At 42.3% G+C, this 15,994-nt stretch overlaps 1 long non-coding RNA gene across 1 annotated transcript in view; it reads right to left on the reverse strand.

The window, feature by feature from the left end:
• The window catches only part of LOC146357624 (uncharacterized), a 71,985-nt gene that overhangs the window by 50,525 nt on the left and 5,466 nt on the right, over positions 1–15,994 (reverse strand). Inside the window, exon 2 of the long non-coding RNA XR_014790528.1 lies at positions 10,992–11,117. This is a non-coding gene — a long non-coding RNA (uncharacterized LOC146357624). The remainder of the gene's footprint in view (positions 1–10,991; positions 11,118–15,994) is intronic.

A 15,994-nucleotide genomic window follows, 5' to 3' on the forward strand; every position in this document is an offset into this window, starting at 1 on the left:
AAGGAGGAAGAAGAAGGTGTCTTACATTGGTCTGCTTTGGCCTGTTCGGTAAACCACCTTGAATCAGTTGACAAATAAATGTGGGCTACAAAAAAAATTAAAACAAATATTCCCTCCTGATGAGTTCATACACAGTGAATTGCCAATAGGTAAAATAGTAGATTCAGACCTTAGTCCAATTCCTAGTAATCTGTAGTATAGATCTGAATTCATCTTCAGTCCTGTTCCAGCCATGTGGGGAAAATAGGATGGGATTCATTAGATTTCAGTACAATCTGTACCTCTCCAGCCATGCTGTCTCCGTACCATGGAATTCCAGGTTTTTATGGACTTTGGTGGCTAACTCTGGCATGGTTAGAGATGAGGGGAGGGGAACACAGAGGTTCCAATATGGAGAACCCCAGAATTAAGTGGGAATTGGCCTATTGAGATTCTGTCAGGTGGCATAATCTATCAGGAAACACATATCTGGTTCAAGCCACATTGGAATGAATGGAAGCTGTGCAAGCTGTGCAAGAACAGAGTTTACTGGTAATACTGTGTTTTGTTTATAAAATGTGACATTCCAAGGTTCAAGGAAGAAGGAGCACATGTTTTGCATGCAGAAGGGCCCAGCTTCAATTCCTGGCATCTCCAGGTAGGGCTAGGAAAGAATCCTGTCTGAAACACTGAAGAGCTGCTGCCAGTCAGGCTAACAATACTGTAGTAGATGATCTGACTCAGCATAAGGCATCTTCCTGTGTTCCTGTGTTTCTTGGTATTAAGTCATTCTGATCTGGGAAATCTACCTCCCACCATCCATTAATTGATGTGTGTGGACTCTTCAAGGTGATAATTCTGTGCTGGGCAAAATACATTCTGCACATGCTCATAGGGGATTATTTATTACGTCTTTATTATTTCTGTTATTTGTTATTACCTCACGTGTCCTTTGGCTGAGCCCTGACACTGGAAGCCTGTTGCAGAGCTGAGCCGTGAGAAGTGGCTCAGACTAAGTCCTGTCTATGTTCTCAAAGTGCTTTCATATATCTTGGTCTGGACTGATCCATCAGCAGAAGCCCTCATGAAAATATCATTGGTAGAACTGGATGAATAAAAACCATGGGGGGAAACTGAGAATCCAACCAGGGCAGTAGCAAACCTGGCTGCTGGCGCAATGCAAGAACAGGATTCTCCATGCTGGCATGAAGCCAAACCCCAAGAAATTAATGTTTAGTCCACAGAGCCCTATATCACTTTTATCTCTCAGCTGGAGACTAAGTAGAGATGTATGTTTTCCCAGCCACATTTAATAGTGGTCCTTTATTTCCTTTATGGTGATGAAGGGAGAGCAACCATCAAATATACTATGAATACAGTGCATCACAGAACTTATCTGAAAGAGTTCCATTATATTTTCCTCCAAGGAATTCAGCTATCGATAATATGATGTCCTTGATAAAAGTCAAGATTTAGGACTCTGGCCTGCCTCAGCTACTGCAGGATCACTGTCACCTACAGAAACAAAAGGGCGTAAAAGAACAGGTGTGTAATGCCTGCCTGTTTTCATTTTGTGCATATGAGAAAGGGGGAAATGACAAACAGAGAAACATATCAGCTAAGAATGAAGTGAAAGGAAACCAATCAATCTAACTTGAACAGTGGTGGGGAAAAAATTATATGACCGCTAAAAGGAAAACGTATAATTTATCCCAGACCCATCCTCAATAGGCAAATCTGAACAGCACCAACATTCTCTCCTGTTATTACTGAGTCCATTGTTGTTGCCAATTCTCTCCTACTTCTGTAGACCAGAATAAATTGCATACTAACCACAACTTTTTCGGTGAATATATTTTATTTATACGTAGTTGTGGGTATTACAAAGGCAGCTGATCAGTACCTTCACATCTGTCACATCACTTTTACATAAGGGTATTATTATAGTCAAAAAGCTCAGCCTGGTAAAAAGGAAAAGCAGCGGGGGGAGTATGTAAAGGTACAACAGTTGTTAGACATATTAGATACTTTTGCTGTACACATATTTCAAAGAGTTGTGTTATCAGCCTTTCTGACAATGGTTCAGGTCACACCCACCAAACCCCCTCCCAATCCATCCAGCATAGGTGACAAAATTAACATTTTCACTATGAGGGGCCTCTAAGACGTATTAGTCAGTATTCAGTTTTTTCAAAGATTCCCCAGGCTAACCCAGGCATATTGTTTTTTGCTCTTTTATTAAGCTGAGCTGTTATTCAGATATCAGGCAGCTAGTGTTTCACATTTAAAGAATAAAATGTTTGACCGGAGGACTTCAGAAGACTTCTAGCCACTTTGATAGATAAACTTAATTTGATTTTCACATAAAGCTTCTAAATTCCAAGTCCCCACCAGATTTCCTGGCACCTATTAGAGCCAAGGGAACTCTCGTGAGAGCAAGGTAGGTTATAGCCACAGAATGGTCCATACACCCCAGGGAGGCAGGTTTGGGTGGCCTTCCCATGTTGAGTATAGTTTGGTTACCAGACTAACCATAAAAGAATATTAAAATGGGGAAAGACTTTAAAAGCCATCAAGGTGCCATTTAGGGATGGGTGAGAGTAGCGCTGGGTGGCGAAGTAGTTCATATGGAGGAAACTGATGGTTGCTACAGTGTGGTGATGAAGGGGGGGCTTCTCGGTGTTACCTTGGGCACCAGGAGGCAGCAGTGGAGGTGTGGAGTGCCACAGCCCGCCCTGTGCAAGTGCTCCATTGCTAAGTAGACACCCATCCCAATGATGTCATTAAGATGCACCAGGATGACCATCCACTCAGCAACTATGGGCTTGCACAGTGCTGGCTGTGGCATTTCACACCTCCACCATCACTTCCTGGTACCTCAAGGGCAGGAGGGTTCCTCTCCCTTCTATCGCCTCACTGTGGGGACTGGTGGTTTCATCGAGGGACCCACCTCACCTTACCAGTAGTCACTGGTTGAGGCACAGTTGAACCATATGAGATTATTCTTCAGAACATCTGTATTTCTATCCAATTTACTCGTTCTTCCTGTTAAGTGACAATCAGTATAAACAATTAACTAGGCTAATCCCATTTTCTATGTCAAAGGCATAATCCCTTTGCTTAAAATTAAAACAAGTAACTGGTACTTTATTAAAAAAAAGTTACTTTTGTTGAGAATAAGTTTTTTTATGAAATATAGAAAATGTCACCATAACAAATGCTTTAAATGTATTTATTTTGGCAATTTAATCTTGAATAAAATCCAAAAGTGGGCCTTCAAACTTTCCTGAGAACCTTCCTCCCACTCACTGAAATCTTTGTCTCCACCTACTAAAACCTGAAGTGGTACACTAGAAGGTAGTCTGGGTCAGCCCTCCTAGCACTGAAACAGAAATCTTTATAACTAAAACACCCTAGAACAGCTTCACACATTATATTTCTCTAGGGTATACACCAACATTTCCCAAAGACTTTTAAGTGTACATTATAAGTGAAGCATTCATGCAAGAAACACATGCATACCATGCATGTTCTACACTTGTCAAAGAGCCAGGATTAGCTTCAGGCCTTCAGCTCACTGTGGAGTGTACAATTAAGGAACCCAGATTAGCCCTAAACCACTTGCAGTCTGGTACAGGTTCAACTATTCATATGGTTGGGAAGTTTTGCCATATATTTTATCTCAATTTTTGGCATCCTGTCCTTATATGTTATGCTTTCTAAATCTTGCACCATCTTGGCTGCTCTTTTCAAACTTTTCTGACATTTTACTGTAGCCTAATTTGCATGCTCAACAGATTTCCCTTCCTGAGAAATGAAATACTATGAGTTTCTGGAAATGTCAGATTATACGATGAGTAAATTGAGTTCTTGCATTGAAAATGATTGTCTTTGGGGAATAAGGCTCAGGTGCATACTGTGAGATCAATGAATGGAGACAAATTGAAGGAAGATGCCTTTCACAGCAGATTGGATCTCATAAGTGTTACAGGTTATTGCATCCAATATCTTCCTTTCCTCATCTCTTCCAATTGCCTGTTCTGAGTTCTCAGAGGTCATTGGGGTCATATATGCTAATACATATTCTGCAATCCCATGCCACAATGACCCACAAGCCACATTCCTACCTCTGCTCACATTCACAGACACAGACATCGACCCGGTTCGACCCGGTTCGCATGTAATGGCTAACAATTGGCTTAATGACCCATAGTTAGCTCTGGCCACACCAGAGCAAATTGTCATGCCCCGCTACAGGAATCCTCCTCTGAGGACGAGGAAGAGCTCCCAGAGATGGCCAACACCAAGGAGCCACCCATGGCAGGAGACCAGGGGGAGGCTGGGCCCTCAGGGGAGATGACCCTGATTCTGTCCCCACAGGAAGAGGGGAGTTCTGCCTCTGAGGCAGAGGCTGAGTGATCACCTAGCCCCCGAGAGCATTGTTACCTCAAGCAACAGGCCAGTAGGGCTCCCATGTGGAGGAGTGCTCACTTGAAAAGAATGGACTTCTCAGGAGAAAGTGACTCCTCATGAGTAGCTCCCTCGCCAGAGAGCTCTAATGTACTGCTGCTGAACTCTGGGTGGGGCTCAGCAGGCTCTGGTGATAAAAGCCTTCAGTGTCTGCCTAGTGAGTGCTGGAAACAATACTGTTCTTTCAGCTCCAGTGTCTCCTACCTTGCCTTTTGGACCTCGCCCTATGATTAATGCTCTGTGCTATTGAACTTTGGACTCCTGCTTGACTCTGCTTCTGGACTATGTAATGTATCTGACTGCCTAACTGTGTTTTGACCTCTGCCTGCTGTCTCAACCACTCCTACCTTAGCCAGACCCCACGTATCTGACTGCTTTCCTTTGCTTCAACCTTTGCCAGCTATCTTGACCACTTCCACTTTAGCCTCAACCCCATTGGACAGGAACCTGTGTGCTTGAACATTTGCCTGTTTCATTACATTGCTTTTTGGTTAGCCCCTTCACTCAGAGTCTGTTGCAGCCAGTGTAGGACATGAGCAAGCATGCTGCTCCCGAGATGCTCGCCACTTCCACTTTCCTTCCAGATCACAAAACAAGCCCCATTCCTTGGTTGTTGTTGTGACAAGTGAACCTGGCACTCTGGGTTGCTGAGGGAGAAACAACCCAGAATTTTAACCCAACAATAACTCATGGTTCGTTGTTGGGTTAAAACTCTGGGTTGTTTGTTTGTTTTAGACTATTCATATTTCGCTTCCCATTTTAAAAATCCCAAAGTGGTTTACAGCAAATGATAAAATAGTGGGTCAGGGGAATCCAAAGAGCTTTGGTGCGCTTCAGAGCTTCAGCGACCTGGCTCAGCCATGCCAGTGCCTCCAGCTCCTTACCTGAACCATCATGAGGAGGAGTCCCTGTCATCGTCGCTGCCACCACCACTGCCACTGTCATCACTTCCGCTGTCACCGCCACCTGCCACTGCCAGCTCCTGAGCCTTGGATGCGCACTGGTTCTTGTTGCAAGGAGTCACCATTTTTTGAATGGTGACTCCCTGCAACAAGAGCCGGCACGCGTCCAGGGCTCAGGAGCTGGCGGCGGTAGGAAGTAGTGGTGATGATAGTGGAGGTGGCGGCACAGGTGGCATAAGTGACACTGGCAACAGCGGCAGCAGAGGTGGCGACAGTGATGGTGGTGGAGACAGTTACTCCTACTTGAGATGGCTGCCAGCGCACATCCCAAGGGCCCAGGTAAGGAGCTGAGGGTTTGCAAAGCATGGCAGGGGCGTCAGCCCCCCCCCCCCCCGAAGCGGGATTCAAATGACCAAATCCCGCTTTGGGTTTGGGACTGAGGCAGATCGGGGGGGGGCCCAAATCAGCCTGAAGTAAATTGGGCCCACCTTGGAAACCCCAAAGTGGCTTCTGAGTTGGTTCGGGGGGTCCATGCACCTGGCTAGATTATGGAACATATTACCTCTTGAGATCCATCTGGTCCTGTCTCCCATTGTTTTCATCAAGCCAAAATGTTCTTATCCCAGCAAGCATCTGACCTGCTGGGTTTTGTGTGTCTGATGAACCCCCATTTCTAAGATGATGATGATTACATTTCTATACCACCCCATAGCTGAAGCTCTTTGGACAGTTTACAAAAGATGATTTGATCTGCTGGATCTGTCTTCATTTTCTTGAATTATATTGCTGTTACTGTTGGATTTTGTTGTTTTTAATTGATGCAAATGCATTGGAAAGGCAGGACTTAGGATTTTAAAGAGCAATAAATAAAACACGCCACCAGGTGCACCTGTAGCTTTTGAAACTAAGCTGGACAAGCAGCACTCAGCAAAGTCTGAACTGCTTATAACAACAATATACTTCTGTAAAATCACTTTAGAGGAGATCTTAAACTTTTATTTACACTGATTTGTTAGTATCTTGCTCCACAAACCTCTCTCTGTCATTATTTCAGCTTGAGTATGGATGTTATAATCTGGACCTCTTGACTTTGTCCTTACCCAGGCTGAACAATGGCAGAACCAAACCTTTTGCCAGCATTATTGAAATTCAAACGGTACAAATGTCCTGAAATATATATTTTAGGCAAAAAATACTAGATCTCTTGCAACTAACAAAAGTGAACAACAACAAGAATCAGTATAATTTAGAAAATCCTGCATTGTATTATTCTTAAGTGTAGGGTTTGTATATGTCACAAAATAAAGGGGTTTTTTTTATTTCTTGTAACTAGCATTTTACATCCTTTAGCTGAGGAATGAAAAGCACCAGTAAGAGAGCTGTTCATAGAAACAGCTTCACCATGTAATTTCTTCCTGCTCTGCAAGCAATCATGCTTTCAATAAATTTGAACTGAGGTGCTGCTCCTTGATTTTCAGGATGCTCTGTGCTTTTTGATACCCATATAAGGACTCCAGGTGTGTTTTAATACAGCTGGCCATTTGAAACAGCTCAGTTGTCTGTAGACAGGGTTCTGAACACATAGTTTTGATTTTTTCTACAGCAAATAGGTGTACTTCTCTCCTGATTGTTTGTCAGATGCCTTTCACAAAGGATCTGCTACCTGTCTCTTTCATCTGCCAAAGCATTAGGAAGTGTAAGGAACAGAACTGCACAGCCTTTCATGGCGGAGCATTTGATCACAACTTGCTCTTTTGCCCATTCAGTTGCCCGCAGCCTGAATTCTCATGGGAAGTCAATGTGACATTATCTGGGAAGTGTAAAACGATGCTTCCTGCTTGGCCTATTCCTCTGTCAGGGAATTAAAGAAATGCTAGAGAAGCCATGTTTCTTGGCCCATTCTTGAATATTACACACAAAAATAGAAGGTAGCCATGTTGATCCATAAGCCACATCATTCCTTCCTTTTTTTCTCTCCACCCTTTGTTTTGTTCAATATTTTGCTTGATGATTTCTGGAGAACTCAGCATCTTGCTCACAACATTGTGAAATTTGGTTTGATTCTAATGAAGACTATGCTTCTAAAGATTCTAATGCTTCTCCACATTAGCAAAAATCCCACAGCATTACCAGACTTTGTCTTCCAGAGTCTTCATGAGTTTAACGCTCAGCACAATGCACATGCTCCCTGCCCCATTTTTTCCTTCCCATATGTTTCATTTATACTGCCAGCAGCTGTTTTATTGCACGATTTCAATGTATTACTGCAGGACTTTCAGCATTTTATAAAACAGCAGATTCCTGCTTGAAAATGGCGGGAGAGGCATCAGAGGTTGATGCTGTCGTGAAAAGGACCCACAAAGTTCCATGAGTGAACACAAGTGCACAATAAATGCCTTGTGTAGAGACACTCTGCCAGGTTATGGTTTAACAATAAGAGAGCATAAGAAAAGGCCTGCTGGATCAGATCAAAGGCCTATCCAGTCCAGCATCCTATTTCCCACAGTAGCCAACCAGTTGCCTATAGGAAGCACGCTTGTAGAACATGAAGGAAATAAAGACTCATCTTTTTGGTTTGACCTTTCAAAATTTAGAGATTTAATGTTTTACTGTATTTACTGTTTTAATGTTCTGTTCCTATTGTTTTTAAGGTTTTACTGTTTTCAATTGTCATACACCACCTTGATGAGTTTTAGCAGATAAGGTGGTATATAACTGTCAATAATAAATAAAATAAAATAAAATAGCCCTCTCCCACTGTTGTTCCCCAACAATGAGTATTCACAGGTATGCAGCCTCTGATTCTGAAGGTAGCATATAACCAGCATGGCTGGTAGCCATTGATAGCCTTATCCTCCATGATTTTTTCTAACCCCTTTTGAAGCCATCCAAGTTGGTAGCTTGTAGTACCAAAATCCATAGTTCAACAACAACAAAGTGGAAGAAGCAATAGGAAAACATGAGAAAGTTACAAGTGGAAGACAATACAATTCATACAATTCTGTGAATGACACTTGGAAATTGTACAATAAAAGCCTCATCTAGAAACATGCAGTGTGAAGATGTAATTCCTTTTGTTTATCTCCCACCTTTCAGCTTCACTGGATGAGCCCAGGTTCTAGTATTATGAGAGAGAAAGCAAAAGTCTCTCAATTTTTTCCATCATTTTACTCACCTCTGTCATGTCCCCCTTTGGGTTCTGGCTACAACAGATGAGTAATCCAACTAGTTTACATTCTAGAATGCTCCAGACCAGGATATGGATCTGGGTTCTTTACCACTACTACCACACATTGCAAACCCTTCGTAGTTCTGTCCCACTCCCTTCACTCCCTGTGCCCCTTTTTGCTCTCTGTTTAACTGAAACTGTTGTACGTAGACAGCAGTGAGTTGCATAAAGCTGCCAGTCTGGTCCTCACTACCACTCTCCCTGCAATAGGTAGATTGGCCCTGTAATTGGGAATTGTACATGCTATTCTATTTGCTCTAGCAAGCTATAAATGTATCAGTGGAGTCCAAATGGGACATTTAGGGACTATTCCTATGTCCCCTAGATGTCTGGGAGACATAGGATTTTTTGGTTTCCTGGCTCTGAGCTTGAAGGCAGGGCTCGGAGCCAGGAAACCGTGCTCCCCCATCCCCTCCCCCTTGTAGCCAGTGTGGAGAGAACCATGCTGGCTGCCTCTCCACACTTTATAAATGGAGCGCAGTGACAGGGGAAAGGGGGCATTCCTGGGGGTCGGGAGGGGAAGAGGCCAGGGTGGCTGGCTTATGCCTTTTCCTATCATAGCCCCAGCCTCCTCCTCCCTGCAGCCTCCACTAGATGGGTGAAATCGCCCATCTAGCTTAAATGCAGAGTGGGAGGCACAAGGCACCTCCCTCTCTGCATAGGATACTTGTAAGCCTCTAGGTTCAGGGTCTTATGAGTACCCAGGGTGCAACCCATAAGATTGCACCCTAAAATAATGTATTAAAGTAGCTTGTGGCCTTCCAGATATTTTGGCCTACAACTCTCGTTAGCCCTAGCCAACATAGCAATGGTGATACATGATGGGAATTGTAGGCCAAAACATCTGGAGTTGCAACTTGGCCTGCTGGCCATCAAGGAAGATTTGCTATCACTCTAGTCCTATTAACTCTCTCCTGGCCAACTTCTAAATTCACAATATATTTAATTTCTTAATAGTTATCACAATCAATTTTCTCCCCAGATTAATTGGAAAAAAATCTATGTCATTAACGGAGTTAACAAACACAGAATACTGAGCTATTAACTCAAGTTTTTAACTCATATAATTAACAAGGCTGATATGCAGCTATCTGAATCCAGATATTTAGGTTATAATTTAATTTAATTTCAATTTAATCTGAAATTTAATGAAAGGTGAACAAGGGAAACTCATTTATTTCAGTTGTGTCTGAGATGTAGCAATATTAGTTTATTGAACTTCAGTCAGGACTATTTGGACTTCCCTCTAAAGTGTAAGTAATTAAGGGTCATATGTCACCATAGTGTCTACTTTTGTGACATATACTATTTTATGTGACACAACCACTCCTCTTCCTTCCAAATTATTGCAGCAATTCAGGACAAGATTATGGCTTTTACTATATGGCTGTCAGAAAATAAATGCTGCCAACATTTTCCCTTAGTTTTCACTTTTAGTGTGGAATAACTTGTCGTTATACTATTTGACTAGCATAAATGAGTTGGATAGGCATCATGTAGCATGGAAAAGTTCTTAGAAGTAAGTATTCAAAGAGAGGACCAACATGGGCCATGTTCTTATAAAGCAAAATGAACACAAGACGTCACATAATTCCTCCAAGTTCAAGTATGTTGGAACAGCAGTAGACAACACCAGCTGAAAAGAAGATACTCTAAAAACTGAATGGCAGTTCTCTTTTTTGTGGTGGGAAATGAATGATACAAGGAAAACATCAGACAAAGATCTGGTTGTCTGCATCTTGGACTGCCAAATGCTCAACTACTGGTGCTTTAGAATCCAGCTTTGGCCTTGCATATAATTATAAACCTCTTATCTTGATCTTCAGCTAAGTAAGAGAATTAGGGTGCAATTCTGTGCATGTTTAGACAGAAAAAAGTCCTACAACTCCCAGCATTACCCAGCCAGCCATGTTCTGTCTAAACATGCATAGGATTACACCCCTAGGCTGTAATCCTATACAAATTTACCTGGGAAAAAAGCCTCATTAACCTCAATAGGACTTACTTCTGAGTAGACAGGTGTAGGATTGCACTGTAAGGTACAATTAGTTATGAGACCCCCTGGGCCTCAGCTTTTAGGAATATTGTTAATATCTTCTTTTTTAAGGAAGTTTTTGGGTAAGATAGTTTTTATTGCTCTTTGATCTGTTTGATTGTAGAAATGATTCTTGTATTATTGTCTTTTACTTTTATTTTATTGCAATGATGATTCATTGTTGGAAGCCACTTTGAGAGCCCATTCTGTGTGTGTGTGTGTGTGTGTGTGTGTGTGTGAGAGAGAGAGAGAGAGAGAGAGAGTGAGAGTATTTGTGCAAATATTGAAATATGTAAATAGATCTGTGTTTGTATATGTATCAATTTGTATGTCTATACATTTACATGCAGTCAAGTTCTGGATGGGTTATACTCACATTTTCCTGGACCTAGGCTTGTTATTAGATGCTCAGGCATTGGCTGTGTCCAGGAGTGGTTTTGCTTCGCTTTGGTTGGTGTGCCACGTGCATCCATTCCTGATGCGGTCAGACTTGGCCATGGGCCTATGGAAGAAAATTCCAACGGCCATTAATCAGACTGATGCTTACACTGACCCTGCGTTTCACTAACCCGGCATGCAGAAAAGTGAAAGTAAACAAAGAATGCAGACTGAAAGTGTGGGTATAAAGTAATGTCAGGGTAAAGAGAAAATATTCGTGCCCCAGCTTCAGTGCCACCTGAGCAGCCAGATTAAACCAGAACAGGAAGAACTGTTTATCACACTGGCAACTAAACTTATTGTTTTGCTATGTAGCAGTTACAAACCAATCAGAAGTGCCGTGCAATTTGTCCTGCCTCTGTAGTGTTCTGTTATCCAATCAGTATAAGCCAAAGCTGTGCCTCGTTTTTCATTGTGTAAAAGCTTTCTTTTAACTGTGTCCAGGGAGAACCTCTTTACAAGAATTTTGTAGGAATCTCCAAATACATATGCTTTCTTTTCTGTCTTTTGTTTTCTTTGAATAAAGATGTGAGCATTCAGAATAAGCTGTGAAGTTTTCTTTGACAGTCCTATATGCATTAGTTATCTTGATTGGACTACTGTAATGTGCTCTACGTGGGGGAAGTGTAAATCAGTGACTAATGCCCAAGCAATGCTAGAAAGTAATAAGAAAAATTTGGTGCAGGGCTAAGGATGGACACCATGTTTTAAGGGTTCAAAATTCTATTTCAAGTCCAGTCCAAACCCCTCCAAAGTCCAGGGTGACTGAAACTGGGCTCATTTGGGTCTGTTTAATCCTTGTGACCACTAATCCTCACTCAGATCTTTCACCTTCCTCTTAAATGTATACATGCAGTGGGGTGGGCCTACCATAGGACTTGGATCATTGCCTTGAACATTTGTGGTACATCCACTGATGGCAGGAAGTGTGGGAACTACATTTCCCATCTGTGCTGGAGCCAATGGGTACCATTGCACCTGCTCACAACACTGTTGAAACCTGTTTTTCCTCTTACATAGGGAAATATGATTTGCTCAGATTAAATTGGGTTTACAGAATGAACATGATGTGAATATAGTTCATAATCGCTATTGTTTCATCAGGACAAATATCTAAACAATTAAGGGTGCATTCCTATGCTTAATTAGACAGAAAAAGGCCTACAACTCCCAGCATTCCCCAGCCAGCTTTTTTATGTTGAAACATGCATAGGATTGCACCCCAAAAGGGTTAACTTGATTGAGAACTGGATGAGGACCTAGGGTCATCAGGTGTCCTCTTTTATAGAGGACCATTCTCTATTTGATGGGCGGGGGGGAGGTGCTGTCTAATTCCAGTTAAAGATAAAGAACCATAAGAAAAGTTGCCCATCAGCAGTTAGCACCTGGATATCAGACTGAACAGGCGGGCACACAGGTCATCTGGTCACAGTCTTCCACACTATGGTGAGATGTACTTTATTTCTATTGAAATTATAATAATTATTAATAAATTAGCATCAATTCATATTTGTCCTGAGCTTTAGAGAGTGAGAACTATAATCTAAATAAATGTCTTATTTATGAGATTCAGCCAATATTTTATCACTTTATCCATGTACTTTAAATGAGCAGAATGTAACAAACTAAAATAAAACATAAATGCCTTTTTCCCAGCAGAGGGCACTATGTATCCAAAAAGAAAAAGAAAAACCACAGCAAATTATAATTTAAAAGAATGTTGAAAACTTTTCACTAAAAGGTAGTGAATGACTCCAGGCCCCGGCTTTCTGGATCAAGTGTGTGTGTGTGTGTGTTTGGAGTTAATATGTCGTTGTCCAGTCATTCCCAGCGCAGAGAAATATTCTCCAATACAAGCAGTAATCTCCAGATTGGAAAATGTTCCTTTTTCAGAGGAGCAGCAAGTACAAAATGTAGCACTTCGTATAGAACTTTGCTTATTGTTGTGTTACAAAGAAAGTTAATAACCTTATCTTGGTTTAATTTTACTTGAAATGTGTCTTTACTGTAATACAGATTTCTAATGCATGTAAAGAACAGCCATTGAGCAATACATAAATCCCCTTCCTGCTCTGGTCTTAGAGTAGTTCAGGGCCAGTGCAACCAATGGGAAGGAGATGCTAAGTATTTTTTTGAAAAAAATATTTATTTTCAAAATGTATATCCTGCCTGTCTTTAAAAACAACAACTACAAACCCCTTTATGCAAAGTGGCTCACAGCTTGCAAGTTTAACCAGCCTTCCCCAGCCTGGTGCCTTCCAGATGTTTTAGACTACAACTCCTTTCATCCAGACCATTGGCCATGTTGGCTGGGGCTGATGGGAGCTATAGTCCAAAACATCTCAAGGGCACCAGGATGGGGAAGGCTGGACTAAACCAGTCAACGAAGAAATAACAATGTATTAAAATTATACAAATCAACAAACACTATTGGGTGCAGCAGCAAACCAAACTAAAATTAAAGTCAAAGAAAGATACTATAGAAGGCCTGCTGGAAAAGAAAAGGGTTGGTTGTTTGCTGAAAGGTGAGCACCAACGAGGCAGGCAAACATATTTTGGCAGGGTATTCTGCTTTCTTGCTACCATCACTGAAAAGGGTATGTGTCTTTTGTCCACCCATCTAGGGTGGCCACTTATGAATTGCCAAAAAAAGAGGAAATGCATCACCAAAAAAAGAGGACACTGATTTGCATATGCTAACTTGTATGTATAGATGAACATTTAGAAATAGTTTCTATAATTTAAATACAAATATAGTACATCTCACAATACTATAGAAGACTATGACCAGGTGACTAGTGTGCCTGCATTTTCAGCCTGCTTCCAGGTGCTACCTCTTGAAGTGCAACAGTCCTTATGGTTCCTTATCTCTAACCTGGAATTGGACAGGACACCTCTCCAAATATTTATTTCTTTATAACATCTGTATCCTGCCCAATATCATTAAGATCTCAGGGTTGTGTACAGATAAAATCAATTAAAAGAATATAAAACAACAAATAATTTAAACACTAAAAACATATTAAACTATTAAACAAGCTAATACTAATTAAAAATCTAAAACAATAAAACAGTTAAAACAGTGTGCTTCTTTGTAAATGGCTTTTAATCTTTTTATATTGTATTTAATGTTTTAACTTTTGTAACCCGCCCAGGGATCTTTGGGTATGGGGCGGTATAGAAATGCAATAAATCGTCATCATCGTCATCATCGTCAAAGGGAATCACCCAGATGAATCCATGCTACTCTACACAGCAACAGCATGCTTTGCTTATCCCAAGAATGGGCAACTGTGGGAGGTCCAGGGGCCATTTTTGTACACACACACCCTCACAGGCTGCACCTCCCTCTGCAGGTACTGATACATATATTTAAAATGGCATCTGTAGTGGCTATGGTGGGCCATGGGCCAAAAGTGTCAACATTCGCTAGTTTGAAGGTAATTTTTTTACCCTTTTGGTGCTCAGCGGCCGGTATGGTTGTTTTTTCTAAGAAACATTTTTTAAGCATTGAATTTTGTGGGCAGCAGGAGCTGCATGCACCCTCTGGGCCACGTGTTGCCCACCCGTCTTATCCCTGCTATGATTAACTCTAAATTTAACTGTTTTTAAGACACATTTGAGACATGGGGTGCCTCAGGCCATGCCTTTTACCATGCAATCACTGTGCCTCATTCATGAAATTCTATGGAGGGTCCAGACAAAGTTGTCTTCCACTTGTAACTGTCCTGAATTTTCTCATTGCTTCTTCCATTTTTTTGCTTTTCACAAAAGATCCATTAAGGAGGAAAAGACAATAGCTGCACAATATCTTTGGACTGAGAGCACTAGGAGCCCTCCATCTGGAATTGCCCATGTAGTCAAAATCTGGCTTAGTTCAAATTAACATGTGAAATTAACTTCCTTCTCACCCACTGTGTGTTTCCCTGGCTTCCCAGTTTCCCTGGATCTTTAGTAGTTGGCAGTTCCTGGTGCAAGCTCTCCTGCCACCTGAGGCGGGAGAGCATATGCGCCACCATGTCACAACCCCCCAACCCCTTTCCACATTGTGCTCACCCACCTTCTCCATCCTGCCACCATGTTACACCTCTCCACCCTTTCCCTTTACTGCATCCCACCCCTTCCCCATACTTCTTACCTTGACCTCCAAGTGGCATGGCCAGAGGAAGCAGCCAGCATGGCTTCTCAGCGAGCCCGCCCTGCCAAAATGCCTAGTTCTGAGGGGGCCATTCCTCAGAGCCAGGCATGGGAGAGATGTCCCAGGATATCACCTGTGCAGAGGGCAGCTGCTCTGGAGAGCCCCGCTGACTGCTCTCTCGTTAAGGAAAATGCCATGGTAGGCAAGCAGCTGCAGGGTTCTCCAGAGCACCCACTGGAGTCAGCAGTGGCAGGCTCTCCCAGTGGGGCCGGGGAGAGAGGTGCAATTTGCTGCTTCTCCCACTCCGTTGCCTGAAGTGGTGTTTCTTCACCATGCTTCATGGGAGGACTGGCCCTGAGACTGTCCCTAGAGCCTGTATGAAATTTTACCTCAGCAAGGAAATACTTTATACCATATTAGCAAGGCTTGTTTTACACTTAAGAACCATATGAGTAAAACTATAGCTGATTTGGTTATCATACTTGTGTCCACCCCATTTCATATATAAAATGAGGGCGGTGTTATGTGTGCTTTACTCTAGCAGGAAGAAGACCATACAGGAAAGAAATGCAGGGTCTTCCTCTTTCCTAAGCCTCGCTTCACCTCAGTCCATTGCTGCCTCTTCTTTTCCCAGCTTGAATATCCAAAGTCTGCACATCTAGTTTGTCCTAACTCACGTTTGGGAAATCCATGGCTCACAGACCCCTTCAGCCCTTGGCACCACTCTCTGTGTGGTCTGCCAGGCCTGGGATGCCCTGCCCTCTTTCCCCACTGCCTAGCCGATCAACCGTCTGGTTAAAGCT

The sequence above is a fragment of the Heloderma suspectum genome, chromosome 1 (assembly GCF_057233095.1).
Source record: "Heloderma suspectum isolate Gila_16-S chromosome 1, 16-S_ref, whole genome shotgun sequence".
Classification (NCBI taxonomy): domain Eukaryota; kingdom Metazoa; phylum Chordata; class Lepidosauria; order Squamata; family Helodermatidae; genus Heloderma; species Heloderma suspectum.